Source organism: Equus przewalskii, chromosome 24 (genome assembly GCF_037783145.1).
Source record: "Equus przewalskii isolate Varuska chromosome 24, EquPr2, whole genome shotgun sequence".
Classification (NCBI taxonomy): domain Eukaryota; kingdom Metazoa; phylum Chordata; class Mammalia; order Perissodactyla; family Equidae; genus Equus; species Equus przewalskii.
The window spans coordinates 1,687,384-1,712,195 of NC_091854.1; the positions used below are offsets into that span (position 1 = coordinate 1,687,384).

General features: G+C 37.7%; 1 long non-coding RNA gene across 1 annotated transcript; it reads left to right on the forward strand.

Annotated features, from left to right (window-relative positions):
- Positions 1 to 588: 588 nt before the first annotated feature.
- LOC139079093 (uncharacterized) lies at positions 589 to 18,598 on the forward strand. The gene is made up of 2 exons (XR_011532397.1): positions 589 to 723; positions 8,835 to 18,598. It is a non-coding gene; the product is annotated as an uncharacterized lncRNA (long non-coding RNA).
- Positions 18,599 to 24,812: the final 6,214 nt, after the last annotated feature.

Genomic DNA, 24,812 nt, shown 5'->3' on the forward strand with positions numbered 1-24,812 from the left:
TCCCCTACAGTTCACAGAAGGGAAAATGTTAACTGACATTTATATGTCTTGTTCCTGGACTTACTGCGGGGAGAGATGGAGCAGGGAGACTCCCTCCTTGGGGGTCTTTGTTTACCCCTATCCCGTTCCTCGTAATCCCCTGCTCACCAGCCAGAATTTAACTTCCTGAGAAGATTTTCTCATACCTACGTTTACTTTGTTAATTTACTTTTATCTTGAGCTTTCCCCTACTTAATAAAGTCAACGTGACAGCCCCTGATAGATTTTTCTCTCTTATTAGGGAAGTACTTGATAAAATCACTTATGTTGAACATGAATATGAGAAAAATTCTTGAGGGTTTCCTTCGTCATTTGTCTGGGTTTCTCATATACCCTTTCATCTGCTTTTCACCCCAGATTAGTTGGAGGTGTGGTTTAAATGAGTTTTTTATTGAGTGTGGTCTATTTTTTTAATGTTTTAATTTTTTATTTAATTTTATTTTTTTGAGGAAGATTAGCCCTGAGCTAACAACTGCTGACAATCCTCCTCTTTTTGCTGAGGAATATTGGCCCTGAGCTAACATCCATGCCCATCTTCTTGTACTTTATAGGTGGGACGCCTACCACAGCATGGTGTGCCAAGTGGTGCCATGTCTGCACCCGGATCCGAACCAATGAACCCCGGGCCACCAAAGCGGAACATGCACACTCAACCACCGTGCCACCGGGCCCACCCCACCCCGAGTATGGTCTATTTATCTTCTTTCTTGGTTTATTATTTTTTTTGAAGGGTGTTAAAGGAGCCTGTTGAGTCATATTGATCTTTCTGACTGTACTTTTCAAAGATTTTGGCACAAGTTGGTGCCTCTTTCTTTCAACTGTTGGAGTTGACATGCCATTTTCTTTTTTGGCAGAGTTTGTTGTTACTATCGGTTCCCTAAGATTTGGGAGAAGTGGAAAAATTCATAGCTAGTCTCACTTTCTTTTTTATCTTGATATTGTTCATGATTTTTAAACATGAGGTGGTTTAGATATTTATCCAAATTTAAAAAATACTAACAATCTGGCACAACAAGTGGTCATTTATCTAAAGTTTGTAAGTTGCAACTCCATTTGGTAGCACAGACGAGCCTGAGGTAAAGATGTGTGACTAGGATGCCACTGGGAACAAATGGCACTTCTGAGTAAGGAGACAATTTATTGGCATTCAACATTAACCTTTGCTGTAAGAGAAATACATATAGACTTATCATGTCATTTCGACAAGCACCCTAGTTACTTGAAGAAAAATTAGTTACATTATATTATACTGAAAAATCAGGTAAAAATGTAATCTGAGGGTTTTAAACAATGTCTGGTAAACGTGACTATAGAGATATTCAAGCGCCCCAGAGACAGTAAAGTTTTTATTGAGTTACACATGAAACTCAGAGAAATGAAACCTGCATGAAGTCTTGAGAAGGTTCCAACTAGAAAAGCTGGGGTTGATTTTTTTCTAGGAGCTAGATTCATTGTCTGTAAATTACTGGTCTACTTGTGAGTAATCTATTTATCCTTGTGCGTACATGTGCTATTCTTCTCTTATCCAAACCAGTGATCCAAATGGCTTTATAAGGTTCCACTCACTCTATTTGAAGTGACAAATAGAAACAAGAAAAAGAGAGATGAGCTGAAGGGTGAATGAAATATGAAATAGGCATAAGGAATTCATTAAGGTCTCAGGTCTAAATACAATTCCTATTTCATATTCTAAAGGTAAAGTCTTTAAAAAAAGAATAAAGATGGAAAAAAATCAAATGGATAATTATTTGCAGTAAAGAAGAATTTGTTAAAATAATTGAGAACATTAAAGTTTAACCTTTGGGTTCTTATATTCTTCTGGTTTCTCTTGATTCTTTAATGTCCGCTTTCCCACCCCCTGCCCATTCCTCCCTGTCTTAGAAAAGGTAGATGGGTGAAAGCAAAAATAAGTGTGAGGTTCTTTCTGCCTTTACGGTAGCCAAGGAAGCAGATCCCTATATCCTACAGCCTCTGCCTCTCAGAATCCTACAAAGTCATGCCTCTTGAGGAGCCCAGTCCCCCTTCAGACTCTTTCCCTGTCCTAAACCAAATGCGAACATATTCCAAATTCTCAGCGACCTCTGGTATCCTGACCACATCACACTGTGTATCCTATTTGTGTCTCATCCAGGTTTATTTGAACTATAAAACATGATGACGTAAACATTAAAGGCAGCCTGGAAATGACAACGAAAGGAATATCATGTCATAAAATATCAAGATGCTCTACATTCCTGCGGCACACACTCAACAGAAGAAGCATGGACTTCCCAGAGTCTTAGTTCTATAAGCTTTGTCCATCGTCTTGTGACTCACACTTCCTCCTTCCCAACCCCAACCTGTCAGATCCTTCCACTGTGCTCTTTGGAGCTCATGGTCTATCATTAGCAAAGTCTTCTGAACACTCAGCCTCCTCTCTGAATATTCTCTTCAACTGCATGCTATGATACAAACTGTCAGTTCCCTGAGGACAGTATTTCCCTCATATCCATCCCACCTGCTGGCTGTTTTCTCTTACACTGGCCCTAGCTAGAAGCAAGATAGTAATTCTTGTTCCTCTACTTCCAGGTCACTGTTCCTTCTCTCCACCTAAAGAATCCCAACCTCCTTAAATGCATACCAACCAACAACAAAAACTTTACTTGGCCAAATGTTCCTCTCCAGCTTCTATCTCATTTCCCTGTTCTCTTTTATTGAAAATTTCTTGGAAACCTTTGTCTACATTTGCTGCTTCTCACTTTCTGAGGAATCCATCACAACCAGGCTTTCATAGCCAGCATGTTACTGAAGGTACACTTGTCAAAGCCAACCTCCTTGATGACTTTACATAGCCAAATCAATAGTCAAGTTGAATTTCTCATCTTGCTCTACTGTCTGCTGCATTCAACACAGTTAGTCACTCCCTCCTTCTTAAGACCCTTTCTCCACTTAGCTTACAGGACACTGAACTCTCTGGTTGGTTCTCATCCTATCTTACTAGATAGTCTTTTTCAATCTCATTTTCCAGCTCCTGTTCTCTTTCTGAATTCTAGACTTTCGAGTGCCCCATGATTAGAGATTTTTTCTTTCTATATTCATCCCCTAATTGATCACATCCAGACACTCATCTTTGAATACCATCCATCTGCCAACCATTCCAACCTTCATGTTTCCAGACAGTCCCTTCCTCTGAATTCCTGACGCATACATTTAACTGCCCACTCCAAATCACACACTTATCTCAACAAACAGAACTCTTGATCCTTCCCAAAGCACACTGTTAATCTTTCCATCTTTGTAAATGTCACTTCTCTTCCTCCATTTGCTTAGGTCTCTCCTACATCTCTTCCAATCCATCAGCAAGTCCTGTTGGCTCTACCTTCAACCTATATCCTAAATCTTACCTATTCTCACTCTCTCTGTGACTACTATCATACTTCAAGCCATTGTCATTTCTCTCTGGACCACTGGAACAGGTTTCTAACTCTATTTTGCTTTAAACTTTGTCACCCTAATGTCTTTTCTCCACATGGGAGCCAGAGTGATAGGTCTAACATGGAATCACTTCATGTCATCACTGAATATTCAGTGCCTAGAGCACTTTCTGGCACATAGTTGACACTCAATAACTATTTATTGAATTAATGAAAAAGAAATGTTCTTTAGGGAAAGGGGCTTAATACAATAGTTAGTTCCATAACGCATGTATATGTTAGCTCCTTTAGTAGTCGAGGCTTATTATCACTGATAAATTACCTTCCTGAATTTTGGGGAAATTATTCACTATCATTCTTCTTTACAAACCAAGAGCTTAGTGTCCTCAAATGTAATATTAACAGTAAATTTGTGGATTCACCACAGTATAGAGTTTGGGTGTTGATGTCCTCCATCTTACTCTCTATCATCCAATAAGCGAATTTGTTGGCATGAGCCAGTACATTAACTTAAGAGGCTTCTTCTCTCTTGATACTTAAAATCACTTTTCAGGAAACAACACATTTGTGCTACAACTCTAAGTGTCAGGTATGTAGAGGTTATGATATAAATCTAATTATAATAGGTAGGATCAGAGAGGGTTGGTGGAGGGGATTTGTAACTTGGTGAGACAACTTGAGCTGCCCCTCAAATCATACAACATACTTAATCCACCAACGTAGAGTATCAGTCCTACCCTTGACATTCATTATTCAGAATTCAGATATTTTAGATTAACACTCAGATTGGGTTCAGTAGTTTGTCCTTTTTCTAAAGTGCACATATGACAAAATATGAGAAACTAAAAATCTATATTTCTTCTTTTTTTCTGGTAAAACTAAACTTCTCATAATCAATCCATTAATTAACAAGAGCTGAATTAAGCTCTCAGGCCATGAAGCATTTAATTTGCTTTGGAATCCTAGTCTAGTTTAATGCCACGTCTCTGGGGAAAGACACTATCTTGCTACGTTTTACTGTTGGTAAACTGTTTGGAATTATAAGAACAAAGGGAACCCAGAAAAACAAGTAGCTTTGGGCCCAAGCAGCCCTTTGGCAAGATTGAGCTATATGCCTAAGCTTGTCGATCTCAATTAATTACTAAGAAAAAGAAAGATTTAGGAAAAAGCAATTTATGTATCTGAAGTTCTCTTGTATGTAGTGGAAGGCAAACCAAATTGGTAGCAACACCAGTACAGGTTAGGCTCAATATTTTCCTATGACCTTGTTGGAACAAATGGGAAAAAATAATAGAAAGCTGCTGCCTTTTCATTAAATCTATTTTAAGATCGTGAACTACTTCAATACATAAGAGGAAAGCCAAACACTCTTCATTGTGAAGCAATAGGTGCCAAGTTTTTATGGCTTCAGGATCACCATCCTGAAGAAAATTCAGTCCACAAAAAGAGCAGAAAATTTAAAGTCTATAATTAGCATTCTTCCATCTGTTTTTGGCTTTATCTGATGCCAGGAGGCCCTTGGTTAACTATGCCAGGTCTAGTAGTCAGAAAGTAGAGTCGAGGCTGGTGTTCTGTGGAGTACCGATAGCTGCTTGCATTAAATAGCCTTGGGATATTTATTTGGGATGCCAGCTTTAGATGCTGTTGAACTTGTCAGCAATCTAGTGATATTTAAAAGGATTGCTTTGTTTCAATGCCTTAGACCTTCTTTGAGTCACAGTAAAGGATGACATGTTTGCATAACAGGTGAATGGCAGTCGTGCCAGTTTGGAATTTATTTAGAGAATTTAAAGTCTTTCAAAATCTAGCTTTGTTTGCTTAAAGAGATTCATTTTCAATCCAGTGGCTGAAATCATGCCTGTCATCAGTTATTGAAAAAAGAAAGTAGCATGTTGCTAAAGAATGAACAGAGAAATAATAAAATAAGGGAGTGCTGTGATAAGGTCAAGGACGGCTCCCAGGGCCCACACCCAGCACTGAAAGGGGTTATTATGAGTAAGTGTGAGATCAAGCCAGAGGCTCCTCGCTCACAGTCTGAAGAGAGGGAGAAAAGAGACTGGGACCAGAGAAGCAGGGTTGAAGATAGTGGATTGGAGTTAGTAAGAGCAACAAGTAGATGTATGTTAAGCCACGTGCTGTTTGTACAGAAAGTAAAACACAGATAAAAAATATGGAAACAAAACATTATTTCGCCACAAACAGAAACTTAATATTGGATTTGTCCTTACCAAGTGAAAGATAGCAAGAGGACAGCTCAAAACCAGACTGAAACATATAATTTGATTAAGAGAAGTGAACACAGGATCCTTTCTTTGAGCTCAGAGCCTGCACATGCTGAGGAAAATGATCTCTGAAATTCCATGCCTCATATTGAAAAGGACTCATTGGCTTTGATTCTGCAAAGGAAATTTTCTTTTAAGTAAAGAACAAACAAATCATCTTTCAAAGAGCCTTTTGTTTGTTTCCTTGACAAGTGTTACAGATTCCAAGTATAAAAAGGATAGAATATTTTTGTTTCCTAATTTAGGGAATCAGAACAGCTTCATTAGTCTTTGCATGTGGGTCTTTGAAGTAGGTGACAATCGTATGATATTCTTTCCATCTTTCACGTGGGAAATCTCTGGCAATAAGGGGTAATGGGCATCTGAACCTCAACAATAGTCTAGTGTTTATGCCACTACAGGATCTATTGACATGAAAAGTTTTGATTAGAGTCTCAAACTCAGGGATCTTGTTGACTTGGCATGTGGTACTTAAAATACTATTTAAAGATGCAGATGATGAAAGCATTTGGGTCTTTTGTTGGACATATGTCTTGAAAGGGTGAAATTGGAATTAATTTCAATATTTGAAAGATTACTCAATTTTATCTGGGCTTTCCCCCAAACAGCTCCTAGCAGAGATATTATAAATGTGCATAGCGTCTTCAGCATGAATAAAAGATTACCATCTTCTGGCCCATGAGAAAAGTAAAAACTTTTCTGGATACCACTATAAATAGTGGTTATACTTAAGAGTATATTGATGTATCTACTAGATGCTTAAGAGTATACTGAAAAACGAATACATTTACCTTAAGGACATTAGGTTAGTGCTGAAGAAGTTAAAGCTATACTGTATCCACAAGTTTGCTAAAAGTCTGAGTCACTTCTTGCTTCAGATACTTTTCTAGATAGTATTTTGGTAATGCTGACAACAGAGAGATGGTGCCTTTCCTCTCCCTCCTCCAAACTGCAAATCCATCTCTTACCATTGTGAAGTGTGCTGTTTTAGACAAGTTTAAGCACCTTGGTGTCATCATTCACAAACGAGGATGATACTACTTATCCCACAGTGTTGTCGTGAGGGTTAAATGAGAAAATAAGTGTGTAGCTGGGACTGAAGCTGAGACTTCCATGGGCTTTTATGTGCGTAGGCAACACGACTTCATCACCCCACCTTAGGTCTTTGCATTCTATCTAGTCAGCCTACTGTAACAGTCTGAAAATGTCCCAGACCTGGTTACAACCTATATTTTGCACAGGACCACTCAGGCTGCTGGGAAATAACTTAAGACTTGTCCATTGCTACAGTTTGACTTTGGGTATATGCAGATGCAATTGATTTATTCCTGGAGCATGGGGAAGGGAGAGATAAAGGTATGATGCATAGATAACAGACAGTGATAACAAGGCCCTTTAGAGAAGGTCCCCATGAATGAAGGAGGAATCCAGTGGGTAAGATCCCCAGGTCTTCTAGGGTACCCTGCAGTGGACAGAGCTAGCTGCACCTTGGTTCCAGAGAAAGCCCTAAGGCAGTGGCCAGAAACATGTGGATCTTGATGTGGAAAGCTGTCAGCATGCAAGGAAATGTACCATTGCAGCTGCAGGTGAACTTAGAGGTGGGTCTAAGGGACATAGGAAGAGGGTCTCTGATTTCCAGGGCACAGTGGATTCCCCAGTAAGCAAGTACCAACTTGTGGGCAGCCTCCATCCTCTAGAGGATTCTGGCAGCAGATTTGCTTGTAGACAATGGTACAGAAAGTTGACAAGGACAGCATTGAGTGCGAAGCCACAAGAGTACTCACCTGTCCTCCTTAGGGACTCCAAGAGGGATATAAGAATGGGAAGCAGTAACTGTAATGTATTGTTAAGTGGTCTCAAGGACAAACTCTTTAAAATGACTGAGTCTGGAATGCTATAGCAGGTCACATTGTATAAGGGCCACTGGGAATTCCTGGTGATAATTATGGAAAGAACTCTTGGAAAAAGTCTGGAACTCTTCAACATCATGATTTGGTGTTTCCTTGTAAAGGCAGCTCTGTGTTCACCACCAGTGAAGCCTGAGGCATACAGGTTAGAGATGTATAAAATACATGGTAGAGAGCATGGCACACAGTAATCAGTTAAGAAATACTTGTTGCTATCATTATTGTTGTTGTCATTATTATTATCAATCCGTTAACCCTAGTTCGGCCCACTTTTGTCAACACAGTAGGAACTCAATGAAAATGTGTTAAATAAAGGCAAAAACGTGTGCCACAGACCACTCCTGAGATCTGTATCATTCTTCTGCAGAAGTCTGAAGTTACAAAGTTACTATACACAAAGTATTCCATAAAAAATCAATTCGGAATCAATGAAAAATGCAAACATAGGTATGTCCAGTCCTTCATGAATGGTCTTTCCTTGGCACCAGGCAGTGTTATTCTAAGGCAACTCTTATTTTCCTACAATTATTGCCAATGACATTCTATTATGGCACTTCTTCTCTACCAGAAGTGGGAGTCCTTTACTGAGCTGCCGTGGGGCTGTAGAATGAGGAGTGGTCTCTCTCCCCATCATTCCTAGAGACTCACTTGGAGAATTTGTGCTTCCTGTCTTCTATGAGTCATTAGAGGGCCTGGTTCTCGGGGGACTGAGGGTGAAGCTTCCAACCAGGGGTAATAGTAAAGGGTCCACTAAACCCCAAGCTCCGGCTTAGGCCTATTTATTTAGGGTCCCTCATTCCAGTAGACCAGCAGGCAAAGAAATTAGGTACTCCATTGGCAGGCATAATTTAGCCAGATGATCATAGGCAATGAAGATGTTTCTACCTAATGGAGTTACTATTGTGTCTCTTGATGCTTTTGCGCCCAGTGATGACAGTGAATGGGCTATTCCCTCAACCACAGCCCTGACAAGGACTTCAATTTAGGAATTTATACATAAAGCAGATTGGCATTATCCCACAGAGGCAGCAAACCTAGACCAGTAAAAGTGCTGAGTTTGATCATAACCTAAAACAGATGGTGGAGGAGAGAGACTTAATTATCAGTGCCAGCCTGAGCTAATCACATCAGTGCAATAGGGACCGGAGTTTGTACCACTAACCTTCCCATTGTCTCTTTTTTTTCTTCAAAAGAAATTGTGACAAGTTATGCATTTCAAATATCTGTGATAAGACTGAGGATTGACTCCACTTAATTTGGATCCTGAGTGTTACAAGAGGTGGACAGTAGCGACGCTTTGAGTTGACACTCATCTCCCTGGCACTAACTCTACTTAGACACATGGATGGCTTCTTACTGAAAATGTCTGTCAGCTCTTTGCCTGAGTAATTCCGCTGGCTGTAAGAAAGTGCTTGACTTGTGTGTGGAACAGACTGAAAATGATTGAAAGTTAACATCCCAGGAGCGGTCTTCAACCAGTTATGGATGGGCGTTGGCAGAGAAACTCCATAGTTTCTTCACCCCTCAGGTAGGACAACTCCGAGAAGTGTTCCACGTAGTCTCCCAGTGGACCCTAAAAGAGGGAGCCCCAATTCCTCACACTCGTAAACGGTTTATTAATGTAGACTATGTTGGCTTTGTTCCCTTCCCTGTCTTACTTCCTCACTCCCTATCCCTGCTTCTTGGAATCATTTCCCTAGTAAATTAATTTCATGCAAATTTTTGTCTCAAGGAATACAACCTAAGACAAGTGGTAAAACAGGTCAGAGTTCTGACCTTCTACCACTTATAGTCTAGTAGAGGAGAAGGGCATGAATCAAATAATTTCGTAGTAATTGTAAATTTGCAATGTGACACTACTGAAAAGAAGACACATTGAGGCAATCTGATTGTGTGTGTGTGTATTGGGGTTAGGAAACATTTTTCCCAAGGAAGGGATGTTTGAGCTGAAAAGTGAAAAATGAAAAGAGGTGGAGATAGAGTTCTGTATGAAAGAATAACATATGCAAAGGGCCTGTGGCAGGAAAGAGCATGGTATGTAGAGAGACTAAAGAAAGGCAGTGTGGCTGAAGCAGAGGATGATGGGGAGCTCAGTGGAAAATGAGACCAGGAAGGTAGGTAGAAGCCAGATGGTGTAGGGCTTTCTAGTGTCTTATTTATGTGAAGAGCTATGAGGAGCCATTGGGAGGGTATAATCAGTGGGATCATATCATCAGATTTACATTTCACAAAGATCATTTTGTCTGATGTATACAAAAGACATAGGGAGTCAGTGGAAGGATATTTGGGTTTAGTCGATACAGGAATCTAGGTGAAAGGCTTTTTCTACTATCATTACGAGGAATTGATTGGATCCCAGGGTTCAAACCATGGCTCTGTAATTTACTCAGTGAATGATCTTGGGCCAGCTACTTAACCTTCCATGCTGAAATTTCCTCATACGTAAAATAACTGTAACTAGATGTTATAATCATGATTAGGATACTGCCTGACACGTCGTAAACACAATCCAAGTGTTGGGTACAATTAACATCATTATTATTATCTTCCAACATGTAATAGGTAACTGGTGAATTTTTAAGCTGGGTTACTCTCCAGGGGCTTTCGTCTTGTTTGGTATATACAGTTGCTGCTTTAACAGCTAGTATAGAGGAGGGCAGGGTGGCAGCAGGTCTGCCATGAAATGCATGCCTTAGTGCTTAGCAGCTGAATAACCTGGAGCCAGTCGCTTCCCTCCTGTTTCCTCCTCTCTGTTACGGGGAGGGGTCTAGGATTAGTACCTAACTTCACTGCTTCACTGGGTTATTGTAGGAAGAAACGGACTGCTCTCCATCAAACGCAGGTCGATCCATGGCACAGTATGCTTGCTATCACTTGTAACTATTCTGATAAGCACTGATAATTGTCTCTTCCAGTCATCATTCTCATCAGTTTATTCCTCCTCCATCGTGATCTTGTTATAACAATTAAATAAGGAGCTAAGATAACACTGTTTTACCTTTGGAAAAGTCCTTAGAGTAGAAAACCCTGCAAAAGTGTAGCTATTTTTACTACTTTGCTGCAAATTTTACATTTTATACTCCTTTAATGTCTTTAGATTGTGAGCATCACATTGCCACTGCTATATTATTATTGCAGTAAAGTCCTCATGAAAATGACTCTTCCTCTGTATTTCCGTGAGTAAAATCATCACTCTGAAGTGAATGGTGTTGTCAATTCCTAAGAACCTCCCAGATATTCTATGCTTTTCTCTTTGGCTTCAGTGATTTCATTGTAATTGTTAGCAAAATACCACATATTTTGCTCGTAAGCATGAAAACTTGAGTTCTTATACAATTATCTTTCAAGGCCAGATCCTAATGTTTCATGAGGTAGAAGAGAAACATATTTTTACTTGCAGCCTGTGTATAAAAAAAAGAATTATGAGTACTCCTATAAAATTTTTATTGAAGCCCATTAAATTTTTTGCAAGCATTGTCTATTTATTGAGAGTGGCCTTTTTTTCTTTAAACTCTGGCATGATATTGAGATATTGAGAAACAATCTCCTCTCTTGGAGAGAATTAGGTCAGCTCTTACTGTTTTATGCTTTTAGTGCATTTCTCTGTGTATGTGCTTATACTTTCTACATAGGCTTTTTAAGTTTCTTTGACTAATGACTGAATTAAAATTTCTCACATTTAGATATGTGAAATATGAAATTGAAGATTGCTTCCTGTTTGTCTTTGCTTTACTAAACCACTGGGCATAATATACAGTAGTTATAAGATTATAAAATTTAATCTGACTAATAATATGCATTATTAATATATTTTAACATATTTTTATGTTACAAAAATATTCCTGAAGTATTTTGATTAAGAAATTTTCTTATTATTTTTAACTTAACTTTCCAGCTTCAAAAGGAGATTTCTAAAATCAGTTGATTCTGCTTTTGATGTTTTGATAGTTTCTGCAGTCTCTTTTGGTCGTATTATCTATCTATGACACTTTAATGAAAATACTTTGAAAATAGCAGAGTTGATTTCTTTTATAGTAACAGATGTGCATAATGCTTACTTTAATGTTCTTGCCTCGTATCTGACATGTTGCTCCAAATCTTCAATGGCTTGATTATTGTAAAACATATAGTAACAACTCTTGGAAACACCTAAAAACTTCTTGGGCATTACATTTTATCTTGAGGGGGCAGGGGCCATGGCCATCAGTCTTGCTGTGGGTCCTGTCACAGATTCTACCCTGAGGCACTGACAAGAGCTGAAACAGTCCTTTCTACTGTGAAGTTTCTTTGGTCTGTCCATTCAACAGACATGGCTGAATATTAAAAGAAAAATCTATGGGACCTTTAAATAACCTTTAAGCTTCAATATGTGTAATTCATTGGGTGTTCATTTCAGTATCAATTTCTGTGAAAAGACATTTCAAAGATGAAACATGTAAAATTCCGTTTCAGCTCAACTTTAACAAATGAACATTTGCATTCAGTTTTGATGATAGAGAACACTAACTTGAATCCCAGTCAAGAAAATATTATCCCTTCCCAAATAATTACTTTATTTTCATTAGTATACCTGTATTATAAGAAAATTATGTTCAATTATTATGTTTTGAATTCCGTAAGTAAAAATTTTGGGAAAATTTGTCTTCTCTCTTGCTATAAAAGTGCCTACATAATGTCCTTGATTTCGCCTCTTGTCCTGAAAAAGCTAAAATACTTACTGTCTGGCCCACTACAGAAAAAAGTGTGCTCATCTCTGCTTTAAGGTAGTCCTCCTGGGCGCAGGAGGGAGCATGGATCGTAGGGTGGTGAGGGGTTAGGTTAGGTGCTATGGCCGCAATCCAGGAGACAGAGGATGGTCTTCAGAAATGAGCAGGACTGTCAGAGTGGTCCTCTGCCTAAAAGAAGAGTGTTGAGGCTTTGTCGTGTCCTCTTGGCAAGAGTCGGGAGGGATGGGAGTCACATTCTCCCGATCCCAAGAAGACTTTTTAAAACAATCACTCATAGAAATAGGGGGTAGATAATAGACAACACATCTTGATTGGTGCTGTTTTATCAGGTAGTATAATGAGAGTATTACATGTATTAACTTATTCTATCTTCATAATAGCCCTATGTGGTAGGAGCTATTTTATCTCTATTTTATACATGAGGTGTCTGAGAAATTAAAAAGGTGTGAGAGATAACATGCCCAGTGTCACGGGAGCAGTAAATAGAGGCACTGGGATTTGAACTCCAGCAGTCTGGCATGAGTGCTCCATCTGTTAGTCACTAGGCACTGCCTCTTCCGTAAAGAAGGGAGGCAGCTGGCTCATGTCCTGGATGGATATCTGCAGAGGCGGTCTGTTTGTTGTTCTGTCCCCTGTATCGGTAGTGATAAAGGAGTAAGGAAGAGATGGCAGGGCGGGTACAGGGGAGAAGTGTGAGAGAACCTGCATTTTCAATGCTTGGTGCGGCAAGGATGGAGCAGTTAGGTAGACTCCATAGAAGGAAGTCAGGCTGCAGCTATCCTGACAGCAGACAGCTGCCTGCTGAGGTAGAGATCCAAAAAGCAAGAGGTGGGGAGAGAGAACTGGGAAGGTTAAGCTGGAGGGTATCTTTCCTATCAGCAAACTGTGCACAGTGGAGAAGAACACGCACATGTACCCCTTGGGAGGGCCAGCACTAGCACATCTGCTACACAAAGGACAAGGACAACCAAGAGAGGCATTTAGTAACAAGAGGTATTTAAAAAAAATATGTCCTTTCCTCTAATACATGTCCCAACCCCAGCACTGAAGGACATGTAATAGAAGCAAAATTGTGTGTGTTAGTGGGAGTGGCAGACTGGGGGTGGGGGGAGCAAGGACAGAATGAGGACAAGAGAAGGTGGGAAAGATAATAATAGCCTCTTTCTCACTTTAGTTCCTTCACGTTGTCTCTAAACCTGCTTAAACGGAGAGAAGATTCAAATTTCTCTCCTACAAAGGCATCATGTACTCCGAAAATGTGAATCACTTTTACTGTGGAATAATGCCAATAAATGGATCTGATTATACAGAGATGCTGCAAAAGCATTTCATAAAACAAGTTGGGGCAGAACACGTTTTGGGGTAGTATTGACGATGTGTCATGTTATATAAATTTTCTTTGCAAATAAATTTACCATGATTTTTAAAACTCTTCAATGAAAACTGGTGGCTCCACTCACTGTATACAATGCCACTCCCCATCTCCGTCATCAGTTTCAGTCTATGATGAACCCAAAGTGAAGTAGACAAAGGTAGAGTGAAATGGAACAGCCTGACCCGTGATAAAGAGCTGTCCGTCTTAGAATTTGAGAGAACTGTCTGTTGGGTAAGGACTTGACGAAGTGTTACTATCACTATCATTATGCCGTTTAATTTATTTGTTAAAGCAATAACATAATTAATAAAACTGGGAAAATTAGAAGCATCTTCTTAATGTTCAAAAAGACAAACTTTCTTGTTCTCAAATTTCATCCAGTCAAGCAGTGTAAAAATATTGTAAAGACTACAACCATTAATTTATTCAAAAAAGTTTTATTAAGTACCTATTACATAATAGGCTCTGTTTTATGCACTGGGGATTCAGTATTGAAGAAAATAAAATTCTTTTCTCTCACAGAGCTTATATTTAGTGTACACGGGTGTGGTTGGGTTGGGGGTAGGGAGATGGACAAGAGACAGACAATAAATGAAATATGTAAGTAAATTATATGTTATGTGAGAAGATGATAGGTGTTATGGGGGAAAAATAAAGCAAGATGGGGAGATGAGGACTGTGTGGAGAAGTGGTTTGCAATTTTAAATAGGATTTTTCCGGATAATACCTGTCAGATGACTGTGCACGTGGAAAAACCTCACATAAAGGCTAGTTGTTTTTATTGGTTGGGGGAATCACAATCTAGGCCTCTAGTTTTCAGAGTGGGCACACGTAATTATGTAATGAAGGACGAACAAAGGGACAGAGTAGCCTATGCAAGCGTTATGTACTCATCAGGCATCTCTGCACCCTAGTCCCTAATGTCTTCCAGTGAAGCAATAAAACTATTTCATTGGGAGTAGATGCCCTCATGGTGCTTGTAAAGGATTTAAGGAAGCGTTTAGAAGGAAGGAAAGACTAAGGGCAGACACATTTATCTCTATACTGGTTTTCAAAAGCATCCAAATATCAAGTCATCCATCCATCCTTCCATCCCAAATTATTTATTGAGTCTGTATCATGTCCTAGGCACTTGGAATAAGTGCTGAAACAGTTATAAACGTGTTTATGGTCTAGGGTGAGAAATGAGCTAATAGGATTAATTAGGGATTATGTTCTAGAGATTTAATTTGGTGCTCACTATACTATTTAAGGGAAATGTCTTAAAATTGCATTTGACATCAGTACAAAAGTACAAATGATTCCTCGAAAAGTGGAGTAATATATCTTCTTACATAGACTTAGCAGAGGATGTTTAGTTTAATGGTAAATGTGATGAACCAGGACAGACACCTCAGAAAGTTTCAGAGTGTGAGAAGTATTGTAAAAATAAAACTTAAATGGAAAAACTTAACTGTTGAAATAGCCTTCAAATAGAATTGATAGTAAAAAGAATCCCAGTTATTGGCATAATAAAAGCCATATTTGAGTGGAAATAGTGTTATTTCATTTAGTGGAATTTTCAAGATGGTCCTGACAACTTCATATTGATATAACATTTTCAAATTCCTGTGTTTATAATCATTGCGATATTTAAAAAAGTATATATTTTAATTGTAGAAATATTAAATAAATGTGTTTTCATAAATAGTCAAAAAATTTAGGTAAAATAATAGTTCCGTTTACCTTATACCTAATCCCAGCTACTTCCTAAGACGTATCCACCATAATTAATTTTCCTAGGTATTTATTATATGTATGTGTACTTAAAGAATGTGTACATAAGGTGTAACTTATACTTGAGAAAATTTTATGAAACTTTATAGTTTATAAAATAAATGGTGCTGTAATGTGAGTATTGGTCTACAACTTGCATTTCTATCTTATGGTACACCTTGGAGATCTTTCCATGGTGTGTAAATATTGATATATCTTATTATTTTCAAGAGCTAAATTGTATGACCTTATATAACTATCTTTTAGTGGAAGGGGATTTAGGTTGTTTTCAACTTTCAGTGTCACAGACAATGTCACAATGAAGGCCATGGTATATAACTTTTTCCATACACATATAGGTATTTCTTTAGGGAAGATATTGAAGAGTACAATTCCTGGGTGATAAGGTAGACATAGTTTAACTTCTAATAATACTGACAAATTTCCCTCGAAGAGGTGTCCCAATTGCCCTCCTACCAGTATTGTATGACAACATCAAATATCCCCCAAAATTACCGACACATAATAGTGTTAAACTTTAAAGAGTTTTATAATATTCTATAATTTTTAAATCGATTTGTATGAGCTCCGTATCTATTTTGGGAAGTGTTTTCCCATTATAAAGATTAAAAATATATTCTCCTCCTCTATAACTATTCTGGATATTAATTCCTTCTCTGTTATATAGGTCGACAATACGTTTTCCCAGTCTGTAGCTTTATTTTCTAATTTTTAAAGTTTTAAATTTTGGTATAGCCAAAGTTATGAATGTTTTTCTTTATAGCTTCTATGTGTAATATACTGTTTGAAAAAACCTTTTCTCTTCCAAAGTTATAAACATAGTTTCCTATTTTTCTTAGAGTGTATTTGAGGATTTGACTTTTTTTTGGCAGGGGAAGATTTGCCCTAAGCTAACATCTGTTGCCAGTCTTCCTCCTCCCACCCACCCAAAGCCCCAGTACATAGTTGTGTATAGTTGTAAGTTCTATGTGAGCTGCCACCACAAGGCTACTGACAGACGAGTGGTATGGTTCTGTGCCTAGGAAGCAAGCCGGGGCCGCCTAAGTGGAGTGTGCCAAAATTTAACCACTAGGCCATTAGGGCTGGCTGAGGGTTTGACTTTTACTTTTATATCTTTAATCCATGTGGAATTTATTTTTTGCAAGTGATGTAAAATAGAGATTCAACTTAATTTTTCTCTCTCAATTTATTGAAAAAAGTTCAATACATTTTTATTCCCACCTCACTGTGTTGTTTTACTGCCATTATCAATTATTGCTTATTTATCCATATATTGGCCCACTTCTGTACTGTATTCTGTCAGAATAATCCATTTGTCTCTTCCTGCATCAATATTGTAATTTTTTTTAGAGGAAGATTGGCCCTGAGCTAAGCTAACATCTGTTGCCAATCTTCCTCTTTTTTTTTCCCCCTCAAAGCCCCAGTATATAGTTGTATATCCTAGTTGTAAGTCCTTCTAGTTCTTCTATGTGGGATGCCATGACAGCACAGTTTAATGAGTGACGTGTAGGTCTGCGCCCAGGATCCGAAATAGAGAACCCTGGGCTGGCAAAGCGGAGCACACAAACTAGACCACTCAGTTACAGGGCCGGCCCCAATACTGTAATGTTTTAATTCCTACTTCCTCCTGACTTTACAGTGCCTGCCACCTGCATGTTAATATTAGCAAACTGAATATCACGTTTCCCAGAAAGGATGCTGGCATAGAGTAGGAGTTAAATTGACATTTATTGAATTTTTTCTTTAAACTCTGAGTTGCCTTTGGCAGACAAAAAAATGTAATGTGTTTGATAAAATAAATTTGCTTCTCTATTTTTTTTCTCTTTTCCAGCCTCCCATCTTAGAAATTCGGGGATCGAAGTAAACCCATTTTATTAATCCCCTCCTAGGGGAGAAGCGTAGACCATCTGACTCCTCCGTTTATAAATAGCTGTGCACACAGGAAGACGTAGCGGGCTGGCACCTCCACTAGCCGTTACAGTTAAGGGTTTAAAGAAACTGCTGTTCCTCCTTTTGATCATTGCCACCTATCTTTAAAGAAAATGACATTATTTTAACATGTTAACTAATTGAGAAAAATGTGTTCCCCAAGCATTGCTTACAAAATATTTTGATGATTTAAAAATGTAAGTAAATATCAACAAAGCAGCAGAATACACAGCATGAAATAATCAAAATTAAAATACATTAAAACTTCTGCTTTCTGCAACAAGGGCCAGTGATATTAATAACAATGTTGCGAAAAAAAAGTCTGGAATACGGTGGAAAAGAAAATAAACCTAAGGAGGGTAAGACTGAAATAAAATAACCCCAGAGACCATTACATGGTTAGGCAATTAAGTGATTTCTCATTGCTGGGAGATAAGTAATTTTATTTTAATTTTTTATTAACTGTAATCCATTTTCAAAGTGATTTGGATTTAGGTCAACATAAAATACAGTATACTTTTCAGTGTTTCTTAAATGCATGTTAGAATAACTTACTTCTTAAATAAACTAATTAATGCATAATAATATTTCCCCTCTTGCGTTCTTATGAACTTTTCCTCTTATTATTCATCATGGAACTGTTTTGCCTCTATGTCCCATACCCTTTCTGAATGTGCTAAAGGAGTACATTTAATATATTTGATATTGTTACTCTGAGAAATTAGAGTTAAAGTAAACACATCATTGGTCGTTGTAATTCATCGAATGTTGCAGACAGCAGGAGTTAGAGTATGAGTAGTCGCCCAAGCGTGGTCTACTAAAGAGCTGAGGGAGCCAGGGCCCCTGTGGGCTGGAGTTTGGGGGAAAGGAAAATTGGATCTTGATCTTTCTGCTTCTAAAGTCTTTCGCCAAAGTCTTTCAGTTATTGATTCTTAGTCATGTGCCAGGCCTAACTAGAATGGAACACTTTGCGGCACTTTAAAATCTAAATGTGATTATATGTAAATTGATGAACCACATTTTCTTTGGTCCTGGTTGGCTTTTACTGTCATATTCTGTAAGATGTCACGTAGCTATTGTCGGATATTTAAAAAGTGGGAAGACTTCTCTTGAAATTCATTTCCTAGTAATAAAAATTACTTCTTGAAAATCAAATTGTTTCAAAATATGTTCACACCTTAAATTGATCCTATTTAATGTTTGGAGGTGAGGTGAAAATCTTATTTTTTATTTGCATATGTTGATGTATGCTACTGCCATTTAAATCATTTTAACCCCCTAGGGTTTAGTATTGCTATTAGATATTAGTGAAACATTTAAAATTCAGAATCAGATTTTATTTCAATTACTGATTAAAGGTAGACTATGAAAAGGATATACCTTCTTAGTCTGAGTTACAAATATTCTTTCTTATCTGAGTTTTTGTGTACATTTGGCAAAATTAATGACAGATCAAAGCCTTTCCAAGGAGTTAGAGCTTAATTACAAGAGGAAAAATATTCTTAGACTTGAAACATTAAGCTTATTAGAAAATCAAGCATATTATCCAATAATTGGACTTAAACAGAGTCCAGTACAGGAGGAAATAGTGGATAAATAATCTCTCTCATCCTCTAAATAATAATTGGTCTGAGAAAGCCCTTGATCTTCCTTATCTGGTACCTCAGATTCATATTAAAACTTCAGCTATCACCTAAGTAACTTCCAAACACGGCTGTAAAGAGAAATGTAAAAGATATGTATAAATATCTTAGATGTCTGTGCATTTATTATTGGAAATTCCTACCCCACTGACCAATGTATTAGAAATATTACCATCTTAGTACTTGATGCATTTAACTGCTTAATAATATAATCGATTAGGAGATAGCTCATATTTGTTGATTGTGCTTAATGTAACCACGTGAACTAATGATTACAAAATGTGGTCGTTTGTAAATTAGCTTAAGTATTTCTAGAAAAAATTTCAAAGTACGATGTAAAGACTTTCCTCCATGAACACATTCACTCAAATGTTTGAGTTCAAGTATTTTCGGTGTTCACATACCCGTTGAAGGAAGCCACATTTTCAAAGGGAAGAAATAGTTCTCTGTCAGCATTTCAGAGTAAGGGATAAAAAGGTTTCCCTTAGGTGACAAGCTTTGGCTGACTGACTATGAACTAACTGGATAACTGAATGACCAGCACTGGAGATGGATTCTTAAATATTGAAGACTGTTTGACTTTGAAAAATACCCCATAAATACCCAGCTCTAGAGTTGCCCTAAGCAGATTGCTTATTGCAATCTTGAGTTGATCTAGACTTATTCCTGGAATCCGTTCGTCAGAAAGAACACAAATCCCCGTGCACCCATAGTGGAAGTTTTCTCTTGTAAATTCTGGATTTATCATTGTAGTTTATCTCATTCACTTGTGAAAAAAATGCTTTGTTCAGTTCCTCTCATCCTGATCACCTTTAAATGAGCTGATTCAGTCAAGTTTCTGAACTTTCAAAGTGGTGGGCCCTTTCCTGGACTTCACTGCCCCTCGAAGAGGACTTCTGGAACAGCAAACCATCTGATTTCTCACGTTAGCTGAATGTGCCTTCTCTAAACTTGAAGTCAGATGCTGTTCATTTGCTGAATATCTTTTAGCAAACGCTGTTTGGATCACTGAAGATATATCAATGAACAAAATCAACAAAGTCTTTGCGTTCATGGAGCTTATGTTCTAGTGTGATAATATGACATAACAGCAGATCTAAAAGAGTCCTTGAAAATCTTTTAGTTCAATTCCTTCAGTTTTATAATCAGAAAATGAACACTTCCGGAAGTAAACTATCTTGTAGGTCAGACAGCGAGTTAATAATACAGCTGGGGCTTAAAGCTCAGGTTTTCTCACTAGCTGTCAAGAAAAGGAGGAAGGTGATGAAAAGAGCCAGATTGGTGTTTCCATTGACTGCTGAGTAGTTCTGGTCAAAAGGAATGAGAGTCACTTAGCTTAGTGAGGGTTTCCGAAAGAGAAGACAGACCAGGATGGAGATTATTTATATAGTTTCCTCATTACTCTATTTTGGAGCAAAAAATTGCTGAAACATCTAAAAGAAAAATCATAAGGCTATTTAAACCACACAGACAATATACAATCAAACAATGAAGAGAAACCAAAGTGAGAGAGAATAATTAGCAAATTAAGTGGACATTTCTAGTCAATTCTAAAGATATTGTTTAGCTTTGCTATTAGCATTTTGCTTAAATAACAAAACAACAATTTAGTCATGAGAAGAGTTCAAAATATAGACTCAACTAATTCCATCGTTGTGTCATCAAGGAAATTAACCTCACGAATATTGGATTTCAGAAACAGTCAATAAATCTTATGTTCCCAGGGCTATAAACCTGACGCATTATCTTCTGTGTTTGCTTACCAATCTTTGGCAAAGGAGCAAAAACCATGCCTTTCAAGTTCGGGGGCCTGGATTTGCCTACTTCTTCTACCTACTGCTCAATACCAGGGCCATTTTGGCCAAGACACCCAGCCTTTCAGAGCCTCTGCTTTCTCTTCCCCAAAAAGTGACAAATATTTCCTTGCTCATAGACCTGTTGTAAGGATCACACAGATCTGTGCATAAAAGCACACTGTTAACTAAGGAAGGGTATTTTAAACTAGTGAAGCAAATATTAGGCATCATTATGCCTAAGTGTCTATAAAGTCCATGCAGAAGTTTGCTTAGCTCCAAGCATCCTCTGATCAATACTAGCATTTTGGCTGTTTCTTCGTGTACTCCTACCAAAGGCCTCCCTGTAATTCCATGACAACTAGACAATCTGTTTTCAATTGTGAGGGCAGAGAAATTTGAATCCATTCTCCCTCAAACCATTTTCCCGTTCATTTTTCCTTTTCAGAGCCTATAAGATGGACATTAGAACATACGATTTCCTGTTTGAGATTCCTGTAAGGATGTCATGAGAAATGTGAAACTCTTTCTAAAAAGTGCTTCAGATATGGAAAGAGATATTATTATTCTTTATTTCAAATTCTCTCGTTTGGGCAGGAGAAAACCTCTTGCCCACCCTCAGTAAGTGCCACACAGTAACTTAAGACTGTCTCCCACCTCCTCCCTGATGAGGCTCGGAAACCGATTTGCCCTATTTTGTTTGGTTGTTTGTGAAACTGTTACCCAATAGACTTTCCATACTTTCTTGGATTGCAGTTTGTACTGTTTTTAGACTCCTGTGGCTTTTACACATTTTTATTATAACTGGAGCTTTTTGATACAGATTTCTGACTTTCCCTTAAATATAATTCATGTCAGTGCTCCCAGAGGCTTACACAATATACAGACTCAGATTAAACAGTAGCTCAAAATTAAGTAAGATACAATTTTAGATTATAAGTTATAGACTAAGTGCATTTAAGTTGTTTCTCTCAAGCAATCTAAAACTAGTCTACCCCAGATCTCTTCTAGGTACATGAATGGTTCACCAATCTCAAATTTCAGTCCTTGAGTACATGATAGTCATGCTTACAAGAAAAATTATTGGTTCACATCTCTCCATTCTCTTCTTTGTTATACTGATCTTCAAACACGCATAAATTGTACTTCAGAATGCTTTGAAGGAAGCACAAGTTTTGAAAAGTCATCTTCTTGGGCCAAGGACCATGTCTTCTTATTAAGCACATTCTGGGGACATAGTTGCTCAGTAAAATCTTGTTGATTTAAAGTGAATAGAAAGAAGGGGAAAATATTTTGGCAGTTGGGGGTGGGAGAGCATACCAGAAATAAAAGTAATGCACAGGTCTGAAAGTAAATCCTAAAAACAGAGATGTATGAACCATGTGAAGAGGTCCAAAATAGAACTTAGGATGAGTCAAAGTTCAGACTATTTCACCACTGCTGCATTCCATGGGGAAACTGAGATCTGAAAGAAGTGCTCAGCAAAGCTAGCTGCGTCCACCATGTTGGCAGAAGCAGAATCCAGGGTTCCCAACCACAGTCAGAAGACCTCTTTTTTAGGGAAGACTGAGAACATCTTAAGAGATGGGAGCAGTCAGAGGGCCCTAACCACAAAGACAGTGAGTGAGTGAGAAGACAGACTGAGTATTGTAATAGGAGTAAAGAATACAGAGCATGGGGAAACACGATGGCATATAGTCCATGTTAGAGTGAAGGGTGGAGACTGACCTTGTAGCCTCTCTTCTGTACTTTCTACTTGAACATCAGAAAAGTCAAAGGCATCTGCATGGTAGCATGGATTCTGATTGTCAAGACAGCGAAGCCGTCTTGTAAGGGAACATGCCTGAATTGGGTTGAGAGAATTGAGGCTAGGACTGGAATACGAATCTTGGAACAAAAGTTTGGCCTTAGGACAGACACAAATAGAATAAGGCATATTAAAGCTATTTAAGAAAGATTCTGTAAGCTTTCGAAGACTTCTAAGTCTTATCAAAGTAAAATACTCTAACATTAGATAAGACCTCACAGGAGAGATATTTTTAAAGAGGGTTCTCATGATAAACAATACACTTTTGTACCAGTGAGAATACTGTTCTTTTCATTGAGAATTTAATATTTCCGTATTCTAAAACCCTCAGAGAGATAAAGGATTGAATCATATACAAAGGAGAGGATTCCCGACTTTGAAAGTACAAGCAATTCACAAAGTTACAGAAAGGCTATTCTTATGGCATATGTGCAGGCCAGGAGCAGGGCACAGCCAATCAGAAGGGGAAATGGAGAGACGGCAAATGGGAGACCTTTGATCTACCTAAACTTGACAACACTGCAAATATGGCATCGGAGATAACATTTACGTAACTAGAACACTAGGAAGAGAATCTAGTTTGCAGTGGTGACATATCTTACGATTTCTAGTTTCTAGAACTAGCCATTTCCTCACAGATATTAAGATCTGTTTTTTAGTATCACATCTCATTCTTTGAAGCATTGTTTTCCTGATAATTTATTCAAATGAAATACCAGTGGCATAGATATAGGCGGAGTAAATTCTGCTCTAGAAGCATACCACTTGTCTGAACAGATCAAGAAATGGAAGGCATTGCTGATATTTGAATTTTGATACGTTTTCCTTCCCATGCTTATAATAATTAAATGTTTTAAAAGCATTGTTTGTTGTAGGTATACCAAATATGACTATTTGAAGAAATGACTGGCTTTCTTTAGTACCAGAAATACATATTTAATCATAAACTACTAAACATTAGAAATAATAGCTACATGATGTAATTGAATCTCATTTTTGTTATAATGGAAGATATTTTGATTAGTACAAGGTGGAATTACTTCACTTATTAGGCATCTGATAAGGTCAACTTATGCTTTTAAATACAAAGCAGCTTAAATGTCTAACAGACGTTAAATGTCTGACATACATTTCATTACACAGTCTCCCCTGAAATGAATGCAAAAATGCATCCATTAATGAAACATTGTACTGAATGCAATAGAATCAAATTACTTTCTTGCAACTTCTTTATGTTATAATAATCATTCTCTGAAGGAACCTCGAAAGGGGTGATTAATGTGAAGCTTAACTGTTAGGAGCCATTTCTGTTTGTCTATGCTAACAGATATTCTCTGTATTAAAAGGGCACAGGCAATACAATTTATTGATTTGTGTCATGAATCTACCCAGAAAGTATAATGCTAATGACAGTTACAATCAAATTCCAGAGGAAAAGGAAAACTTGACCAGTATTCAGATGATATTAATATTTTGTTTCAAATATTTTTTCTAGAAAAATAGACATTTTTGAGTATAGTCATTTTTGATCTTTCTGTTCCTTTATGTATAAGACACCTACAGGTAGGCCTCTGATTCTGATTAAAGTGAAAAAAATCCCTTCTTCAGTTGAATGCTCAGTCATCTGGTATGTAAAAAACGTTTAGGAATAAAACCAATGGGGTATAAAAATACAATTCTCTCAAAGCAGAGTAAAATTTCGTAGGCTTCAATCAAGCTGTGGATTTTCTTTGCTGACTAAATGTAATTAGCGTAGTAAGGATTGATTGACATCCACCAGCACTGGGTGGGCCTGGGGACCCAAAGAGGAATAGGTGGATCCATAGAATTTGAGGGCCTCACAATCCAGTGGTGATTACATTATGTGAAAATTTATAATACATCTTAAATCCAGGAGAAACTTGAAGTTAACAACTTTTATCAAAAGACTGATAATATGTTACTTATTACGTAGAATTACAGTCTGCAGTCTCTAGATATTCACATATTAATTGGGGCAGATACATACAAACTCATATACATTTATGTCTATGTACTCGTGTTTTTCCTTAAGATTTTGGTACTTTTGATTATTCTCAAAAGTATACAAAAAACTTGAGTACTATAAATAAAGGTTTATAA